This window comes from Spinacia oleracea, chromosome 6 (genome assembly GCF_020520425.1).
Source record: "Spinacia oleracea cultivar Varoflay chromosome 6, BTI_SOV_V1, whole genome shotgun sequence".
Lineage (NCBI taxonomy): Eukaryota > Viridiplantae > Streptophyta > Magnoliopsida > Caryophyllales > Amaranthaceae > Spinacia > Spinacia oleracea.
This window is the reverse complement of record NC_079492.1, coordinates 104,361,266-104,371,816: the sequence shown is the minus strand read 5'-3', so window position 1 is coordinate 104,371,816 and position 10,551 is coordinate 104,361,266.

The window sequence follows — 10,551 nt, the reverse complement described above, 5'->3', positions numbered from 1 at the left end:
TCGACCAACCGCTTCCTATGTACTGGTTTGATGCTCTTTGAGTGAGTAATACCACTTCTGGCAGAATGGTTCTAGGGACATGGGGAATACCACGGGGTATAGCTCGAGTTCGACCCCCTTAATGGCCATTGTAGCTTTGAAGTTCTTGAGGTGATATTCGGGATTGTCGGTTGACTTGAATTTCGGGATATCATTGGCAGAGAATTTGTCTGGCAAGTTTGCCTTTCCCTTGAGATTGTCCTCCATTGAAGTGTCCAAGTAGTTTTCTTGATTGGTAACCTTATTAACCAGACTCTCGATCTTTTTGGTTAGATCCTCGGTGGGTGTGGCCTGCTCCACAACACCCAGTCGGTTGCTTATGTTCTCCAGGTTGGTGCTGAGGCTGGCGACAACGGCCATAAGCTGGGTGATTTGATCGGGGGCGGCCATTTGGATTGTTTCTTAGAAAGGACTTGAAGCTTGATTTGTAGAAGGTTAGCTGGCTGCTCGCTCAATGCCGGCTATAAGGGAGGCTAGGGCTGATGGATTTCTCTTCAACCTTTCTCCTCTTCGGCGAACCCACGGGATCTTTGGACTCCTAGTTAGGCACATGACATGATTTTAGAACTTGAACTTCCCGACACATGATATGATATGCATGCAATGAATGAGACCTAGACTTGACTCTAAGAGCCACTCCGAAGATTCGGGATTTTGGATTTTGTATTTGTATTCGAGATTTGCGACCTGTTGGAAATATTTGAGAGGAGCTTCATTCTTTTGTGGAATTTTTCTCCTTGAACTAGAACTTGAAATATCGAAAGAGAAGATTTCGACCGATCGAAACTCGGACTTTTAGGGGAATTTCAACCCATTTGAAGATTGGACTTGTATTCATTTCAAGGGATTTTCAACCCATTGGAAATATTTTGAGAGATTGGATTTTGTAGTATTTCAAGGGAGTTTCAACTCGACGAAAGGGAATTGAATTTTGTATTATTTCAAGGGGATTTCAACCCGTCAATATTTCAGGGGAATTTCAACCCATTGGATTTCGAAGTATTTTGGGGGAATTTCAACCCGAAGTAGAGCTTGTAGTATTTTACGGGAGTTTCAACCCGTTGAATTTCGAAGTATTTTAGGGGGATTTCAACCCGATGATAGGAATTGGAATATTTTAGGGGGGTTTCAACCCGTTATAGAATGTGGAGTTTGAATTTGTACTATTTCAGGGGATTTTTAACCCAGTGATAGGAATTGAAATATTTTAGGGGGATTTCAACCCGTTGAATTTGGGGTGTTTCAAGGGAATTTCAACCCGAGAGAAAGGAAATTGGATTTTTTGCTATTTTGGGGGATTTTCAACCCATTGGAATTGGATTTGGATTATTTCAAGGGGATTTCAACCCATGATAGAATGTAGAATTTGAATTTGTACTATTTCAAGGGATTTTCAACCCATTGGAAATATTTTTGAATTTGTATTTGGGAACGATGGAAAGCAAGAATTCTCGCAGTTTGAAAATGAATTTGAAATTTGAGTTTGACTCGGAATTTGAACTCGGAGATGGAAAATATGCTTTTTTGAATTTTGAAATGTGAACATGGAAATCCGGCATTACGCCACCATGGATTTGGAATTTGAAGTTTTCGAATATAGGACTTGAAATTTGAAAGATTGAATTTAGAATTTCGAACTTGAGGTTTGAAATATGGAATGGAAAAGTCGGCATTACGACGGCATGAGTTTGGACATTTGAACTTGAGGTTTTGAGATTGAAATTGGTAACTTGAATTTGAGGTTTGAAGGATGGAATTGAACATTTGAATGCTTGAACTAGAAAATTCGGCATGACGCCGTTGAATTGAATTTTGAATTTGGGATTTGAAACTTGGACTAGAAAATCCGGCATTATGACGCCGTTGGATTTGGATTTTGAATTTGGAATTTGAATTTTGGACTAGAAAATCCGGCATTATGACGCCGTTAGATGGAATTTTGAATTTGGAATTTGAAATTTGGACTAGAAAATCCGACATTATGACGCCGTTGGATTTGGATTTTGAATTTGGAATTTGGAATTTGAATTTTGGAATAGAAAATCCGTCATTATGAAGCCGTTAGATGGAATTTTGAATTTGGAATTTGGAATTTGAAATTTGGACTAGAAAATCCGGCATTATAACGCCGTTGGATTGAATTTTGAATTTGGCATTTGTGTGTGAGGCATGTTTAAGGGCTTTGAATCAAATGGAGTGGCACTCCTAAAAGACCTTAAATCGGCGATTTTAGATGCATGAGGTTTGAATGATGCTCCTAGGGGTTTGGTTTCCTAGTTGGAGACTAATGGTTTTGGCAAAGCTAGAACTCGAGGTTAGCCATTCACGCGTGCAAATACGCCCACACAATGCACAAATAGCACGTTGTCACACTAACACGGATATGAATGCGACATGCAAAGTTCTCAACCTAAGGTCGGTCTAAGTTTTGTATGATGCAAGTGGTCGGCTTTAGGTGTCAAAAGGGTACTTGACTAAGAGGCGGATCCGGCAACAACTTGCACATCCACCTAAGGGATGTGTGTGTCGGCAGACGGCCTCCATACTTGACATCGGGAATGTCAAGCAAATGCCAAGTTTCGGTAGGCGCGGAAATGCTCTTATTTTCGAAGTTGAAATCAGGAAATCCCCAGGGGGGTTTTACTTTTGTCTTTTGTATTATTTTCCCCTACGGAAGGCTTTTTGTAATTTTGGATTTCGAAGGAGTCGCGTCCAAACATTTTTAAGGGTCCTGTTTGGAAAGACCAAAAATGACTCTATTAGGATAAGGCATTGAATCTTAGAAACGGATGGGTGAGATCCGGGCAAGGGAACGAGATGCTTATTCCGCGAACCTTAGAAATATATTCAAATGCATGGCACAACATTTTCGAAAATACCCTAGTTATGACACTTTGTGGGTTTGAATTTAGAACTTGCACAAATAGAATTTCTATTTTTTTATTATGACCACTTTGCTTTAAAGTTAATTCAAGGGAACCTAAGGTCGGTTTGTCCAAAAATTATCTTTGTTAAGCGTGGTGTAACTTTGAATTTTGTATTTAGCATGTGAGGTGATGAAAGCAATAAACAAGTAAAGCAACATCACAATAGAAAATAGAAGCGTAATTAGTAAAATACATCACCACCTAGAAAGGAACTAGGTGGGAAACCACATTGCCTAGAGGCACTAGGCAAGTAAAGTTGCATAATTGAAAGTGCAGAATTGAAAGGTGCAATATTGAAAAGCGTTATTGAAATTGCGATATTGAAGTGCATAATTGAAAAGTGCGATATTGAAATTGAACTATAGCACATGAGATCCGAACGCCAAACGACTCCTTAAGAATAAGTGCGTCCGACACGGATTCAAAGCAAAAAATCTCAACTTTAGGTCAAATTGCTCAACCTAAAGTGTCTTAGATTTTGAACATAGAAATTGAACTTGAAAGGTTGAATATTGAACATTGAACTTGTACATTGAAATAAGGAGTCTTGAATCTCAAAGATTGGATCTTTTAATGTTGAAAAGATTTCATCTTTGATATGCTCCAAGTATTGAAATGATTCTAGTTTAAGGAAGTGAATACAAACAACCTTAAACATCATTGAATCTTGAAATTTGGAAACTTGAACTTGTATATTGAAAAATGGAGTCTTGAATCTCAAAGATTAGACCTTTTAGCATTGAAAAGGCCTCACCTTCGATTACTCCATGGTTTGAAAGTGATTCTAGTTTAAGGAAGTGATTACAAACAACCTTAAACATCATTGAATCTTGAAACTTTGTATTTGTATCATATAAAGTGTTGATTTTGTAAGAGTATGTGATTGTTGCAAGTGACACATTTAAGAATAAAAGTGCCAACTTTGCTAATCATTTTGAAATAGAAATCATAGAAACATTGTAGATTAGGATTGGGATTCGGAAATACCTAGTTAGGTTTAGGCTAGAATTCCTCTTGGAGCTCCCAATTGCTTAGAATTTTGAGATTTTTATGAAGTTTTGGAAGAGTTTTGTACTTTGAATTTTGAGGAGAAATTTTTGTATTACGACGTTCTGATTGTATATTGCCTCCCTAAAATGCTGAAAATTAGGGGTTTAAATAGGAAAATGTAGGGCTAAACGCCAGCTGACGCCAGCGTCCAGCGCAGCAGCTGCGGCAGGCGCAGCTGACGTGGCACAGAAGCTGCCAAACAAGGACGAAGATGTCATCCTTGTGCTTGGCTTGTAGTTGGCGTACCTTTGTACGAATTGTATGTTGTTTGGCACGTAGTATTTCTTGGGGATTAAGGAAGCTTGCGACTAAAAACTAGCCGTTTCTGGTTTTTGAATTCGGTTTTACGGGACGAGGCCCGGCTTGCTCGATTTTGTGGGTCGGCGCCTGAATTGGGATTGCTTAGTGTCATTTTGACTGGAAAAGGCCTTGTAAAACCAATGGAGTAGTCCATTGGGTGAGATTGTACTTGGATTTTGAAATTGATTTTTGGAAATTGTATCTTGTACCGAGTTCCGTGATGGGAACGGTCTCGGGAACTGGACTTTGGCTCTTGGATTTTGGAATATATTCTAGCAATTGGTACTTCCGCACGGAGTTGTTCCAACCACCTAACAAGGATAACGGTGTCGTCATCATCCCAATGGGGGGACATGATTTAGGTGTCTACAACGCCGAACCCAGAATTCCCAAATTCGAAGCCTAACTATGACTTTTAGGAGGTTTTAGTTTTTCGAACGCAAAATTTGTAATTTTTATGATGTTAAATTAAATGAATCTTGTATGTAAATCTTGAATCTATGATTGACCTACTGTATATGTTTAACAATTTTAAAGCCTAATCTTGTTAATTATACAACCTAATTTGTAATTGTAATTAATTTGTTGAAATTAGAATAATTTAGAATTTGTTTTGATTTTCATAATTAATTAGCAATTTAATAAGGAACCTATGATTAAAAACCACCATAAAAAATTTTAAAATTGAAAAAGTTTTAAAGTTTTATGATATAGATTTGAATCCCTGAAAATAAATATAATCGGAAATTAATTTGAATAATAAATTTTTGATTTTTCGCCTAAATTTATGAAATTAATATGGGCTATTAATTTGTCAATAAATTTAATTATAAAAGTTTCAATTTTTATGTAAATCGTTCACAAATCTTGCACGCACGAAGCAATGGAAGCTAAGTGTTACCCTTAAGGGGTGTTGCAATAGTGCGGGCATGCGACGACGAGCAAGGGAGCTCGTCGCCCATGCGGTACTAGGCAGCGAGCAAGGCACGGGCACGCACGCGGGGCTACGCTCCTGTGCGGTGTGTGTTGTGTGCATGTGAGCGAGAGGCGAGACGAAGGCAACGAGCAACAAAGGCCGCGCACGCGATCAACGATCACTGGTTCGCTCCAACGAGCGATGGTTTGCCCCAGCGAGCGATGGCTCGTCCCAGCGAGCGTTGCTTGCTGCGTGCTATGCGTGGCCTGCTCGACGCTTGTGCTACGACCATCAACGCTTGTACTACGAGGCTTTGACGAGGCATGGGCGCAAGACTATGGCTTTGTCTTAGCCCGTTCGTTCGTTTTGATTTTTCGGTTGAAAACGATTTTAATTAAGTTTAATTTCGTAATTTAATTTTTTCTCGGAATTTAGTTTTGATTAATTTAATTATTATAAATTTATTTATACTAATTATTTTACTAAAAATTAAAACCTTGATAAAATTTAAATTAATTAATTTTAATCAACTGAAAATAAAATAAAGGGATTTAAATAATATTTTATATGAGCTTTAAATTTTAATTAAATTTGTAAGTTTCCTGTTGGACTAGGAAGTACAATTTTATGTTTAAAATTTGTAAAGCATGTAAATTTCTTGGTTTAAGTGGGAGCATTTTAGTCATTCAACTCTTGATTAGGTCTACATTCCTTTAAGCTTAAAACAACTCGATTAGAACTAATAAGGATTGAATAATTTGTAGATTTGGAATTCTTAATTAGTTGTTGCAAATATTTATGTGATGCATAATATGTTCTACTAACTTGCTATGTGGGTCATTCATTGATAAATGAATGGGTGAATGGTATATTGTAAATGTACTGTTTTGCAGGTTATGGAAAGTGACTAGTATATATGGCCCTAATAGGATAGAAAATATGGTCTGCGTACCATTAATTTGAATGTGAAATTGGTCTAATGCACCAAAGTTTTTAATTTTACATATGGTATGTGTACCATCAAATAGTTGTAATTAGTTTCAATTATAGCATATCCTATTTGAAGAAAATGGCGCCTCCCATGGTGAAATTCAAGACGGAGTTTCCAATCCATTTTCAAAGACGGAGTTTGAAGTTGAAGTTGAAGCTTCAAGATGAAGTCGGGCCATACTAGATCACATTTAAATCTTATGCATGCTTTAAGTTATTTATTGCTTTAAATATGTCTTACTTATGCATGAGATTATGGCTTGATTATGTTGCATGATTAAGGATTTTAGTTCACTTAAAATCTAACCAACATAGTAAGAGCCTTAAGTTTCAAACTTTAAAAATTGAGTTAAAAGGTGCCATGCCAAAATAACACTTGCTTGGATAACCTTTACATCAATCTTAGTAATAGTTTTCCGCCATAGCGAGGTGTTACTTATTGATCCTAAAGGGGTAAGGTACACAAATAATTGTGAGTACATGTTAGTTTTGGTGAAACTCAACGACATAAGTAAGGAGTCCTTTTATGTCGTGGCAAAACAGATAGGTTTACCTAATAAGTTCTTAGACGTGCCTATCAACCAAGAGTAGTTTCTAGACTATTAGCAAAGGATTTGCTTACCTAAAATATTTTAGAATTGAGTCTAAATACATAATGTGCTTAATTCTTCAATGATTTAAGGATCTTGGATTCATTTTATTCACTCCTGCCGGAACAATAAATTCGAATAAAATGCCAATGACTTGTTTAAATTGCATGATTGCTTTAATTTTCAAGTTATTACTCATGATAAATGTTTAGACTTTGCATGCTTCAATGTATGTTTTAATTATTGTTTATAATTAAATATCTTTTACTGCAATAAATCCTTTTAGAAGGGTAACAATAAATTTCCTCGATTGGTAGTGAATCCAAGAACGATTCACGGAAATGAGAGAAAATGAGCAAATTAATATGAACGTTTCTTATAGAGACTTTTATGGTTGTTTTCGAGTATCAAAGTCGAATGGAAAACCAATTGGCGCTTCTGAATTCAAAATACAATGTAGTTTTGAGATCATAATGCATTGAGTTTAAACGCTCAGCTTTACCAATGGTTAACAACTTAATATCTTTGTCCATTTAATTCTCGAATGGGTCTAGTCCCTAAACATTCGAATAGATCGATGCTTAGAGAACTTTAGAAGCTGCTGGTAAGATCATCTAGTTGAAACAGAATATGCAACATAAATAAAATGGTAAGAACTTTGTCGGAGTGATATTGGACATGTCTAACAAAGTATAAAAGTCAACACTAAAGAATTCAATTCTTAAGACTATAAGAACAGGTACAAGAAATAGGAAAACAAGGAACAAGTGAAAGGAATTTACGATTCCGTTTCTACCTATAAGTTCATGTTTAAAGATAAGTGACCTAGCAATCAAACTTCCTTGGTATCATATACCGCTTGAGGTTCTTACTTCGGTAATAACTCAAATGATGGAAGCTAGGATACACTAATGACCTACAAGTTGGAAATGAAGCATGGCATTGCTACATTATTTGTAGGGTCATCTAGTTTGTTTTAAGTCCTTTCAAGGCTGGAACTTAATGGCTATTTTGTTCCATAATCAGCATACCTAAATTTCTGCTTCAAACACAGAAAGACTCACATTCAGAAGAACAAAAACAATGCTTATTTGTTTGTTTATTTGAATGAAATGGTCATTTACGGGTTGAGTCAATATGCTTGATTAAAACAAACAACTCTTTAAACAATAAGAGCTTTACTAGGTTCAAATCAAACTCTTGATTTGAGTTCCACTAATCTTTGGCATTGTTGCTTAGACCATATCAACAAGTTAACATTCAAAAGCTCTATTTTTATGGACTTTTTGAAAGTTGGTTTATTTCAAGATCAATTCAAGACAAGCTAGTCTTACTTGTTGAAAGTAACAAAATATATGAACTATTGTTAGAACGCCTAGACAATAGAGTTCAAAGCTAAAGAAATATTTTATGACTTTATTATATCACCTGAATTTGAGCGAATGTTGGTTTATTTACTCAATATGATATGAGTTTGAATCTGTTTGGCTAGTTCAAAGATTCGGAAGTATAAAATCCACTTGGCAAGAAATCATAAAGTTCTAGGTTAGATCATGTTGATGATTGCTTAAGTCAATAATGATCATCAATGATTGTGTGTTGTAATTTCACGATCTAGCTCCATAAGATATGGCATATCTACGTTGGAATGATCGAAGTCAATTAGTACTTAATTCGATCAATGATAAATCATAAAGACTTTTCCTATAATTTCTAAAACAAAATGCTCAACTACCACCTAACTAAACCAAATTCGTCAAAGCTATTGAAAAGTAATTTCATAATATCTTTTCATAATATATATCTAAAAGAGTTCCTAAACTCAGTGGGAGCTTAGTGTTTGTTATTCGACAAACTAAGGCCCAAGTATAGATATATGTTTCATTGTGATTTATTCAAATGAGACACAAGGGTATTATTTCTACCACGAATTTTGAGAACATAATGTTTGTTTGCTCGAAATAGTGTCCTTTTGGAGATTCGTTTCCAAAATGACAAGTGGGAGAAAATAGACCTCGAAAGTCTTCGAGGCGAACGACAAACATAAACGGACATTCCAGAGGCTTTTATAAGTTCTTCAGAAAATCCGAACACTTATTCTTTAAGGACTTTAGAAGTGGCTTTAAAGAATAGACATTTCTTAGAAGACTTTACAAGTGCTTCAAGGAGAACAGAATATTCAAAGGACTTTCAAGTGGCTATTGATATTCTATTGTTTGATGTTCTATACCCATGTAGGCATAGAGTTCAGGTCACTGAAACTATGAGATTCTTCTATTAGATAGTGAAGAAACCTACAACTTGCAGTCAAACTATTATCATGTAGATTAATGAGTTTGTGACTTGTAAGAAAGCTATGACGAAACCCTGATTCCCTAAAATGGTTAGAGACCATATATAGACTCAAATTTTTTAGAAGGTTAAAGTCCATAAAACATAATCAATGTTTTGATGACAAAATTGAAATTTTATTGATTTCCAAGAATGGTTTACACCTATTGGTTGCAAATTGGTTTTAAGGATAAAAACTATCAAATATGGAAGTGTGTCTTCACACAAAGCTAGATTAGTTGCTAAAGGTATCAAGGAAATTCATGGCATGGATTGTGTTGGAACCTCATGCAAAATCGTAATGCTCCAGTCTATAAATCAAGCAATGATTGCATATTGGTACATATGGCAGTTGGATGACAAAACGTATTCCTCAATCAAATGTTGGAAGAAACTATGTACATGGCATGTCATAGGATTTGTGGATCAAAATAAATACTTGAAAAGGAAAGCTAGCTTATGAAATCTAAGTACATATTTAAGCAAGCAATTGGGAATCGGAACTATATTTTAGTGAAGCTAATAAGTAATTTAGCTTCATAAAATGTACATGATTCTTATAGATGTACAAGAAGTTTAGTGGGAGTACATAAAACTTAATTGGTCCTATGTGTATCACACACATATCTCTCTATTGTGAAATAACATTCAAATGCTAATGACTTAGATTTGAAATTATTCATCAATGATGGACCAAGGCGGAACTTAGTACATACTGTGTATTAAGATCTATTTACAAAGATCTTATGATTAAGTAATGGCATTTACTAAATCAAACACGAAAGACTCCATTGGAGATATTCGACCCATATGAATAAATCTAAGTAATAGATGTTTGAACTATGTATAAGCACTTACTAAGTTAGACATCAAAGGATCTAAGTGAGATTCTTAACCTATTTTATATGTCAAAGAATTTAGTTGGATTCAGTATCTAGTAAAACTGAATGAGCTAAAGTAACATGAATAGAATTCAATTGGGAATTATTCTGCAAAATAATTTATCATGTATGATATAATATGAGGATCGCCAAAAACGTATCGTATGACTTTAGGCATAACGAACATATACCAATCTCTATTGATCTAAGTGAAGATCAACTAGATCGAGATCAAGAAAAACTTATGGTACTTGAAAGGTACATAGGAATAGTTCTTGATTCAAGGAAATAAAGATATGCTAAATATTGATGCTACACGCATAAACACAAGCAAAGGATCAAGCAAGATCCCTTTGGAGTTAACCATTGGCAAGAACGAGCTATATGCATCATGGTTTGAATTGGCAACATGGATTGAAGACCATGAGTTGTTGCGTGGGAAATTAAGTATTAATTTCTATGTTCTAAGATACAGCTGGAAAGTCTTTCACATATCCGTGAACTGCTTGGATAAGAAAATCCAAACA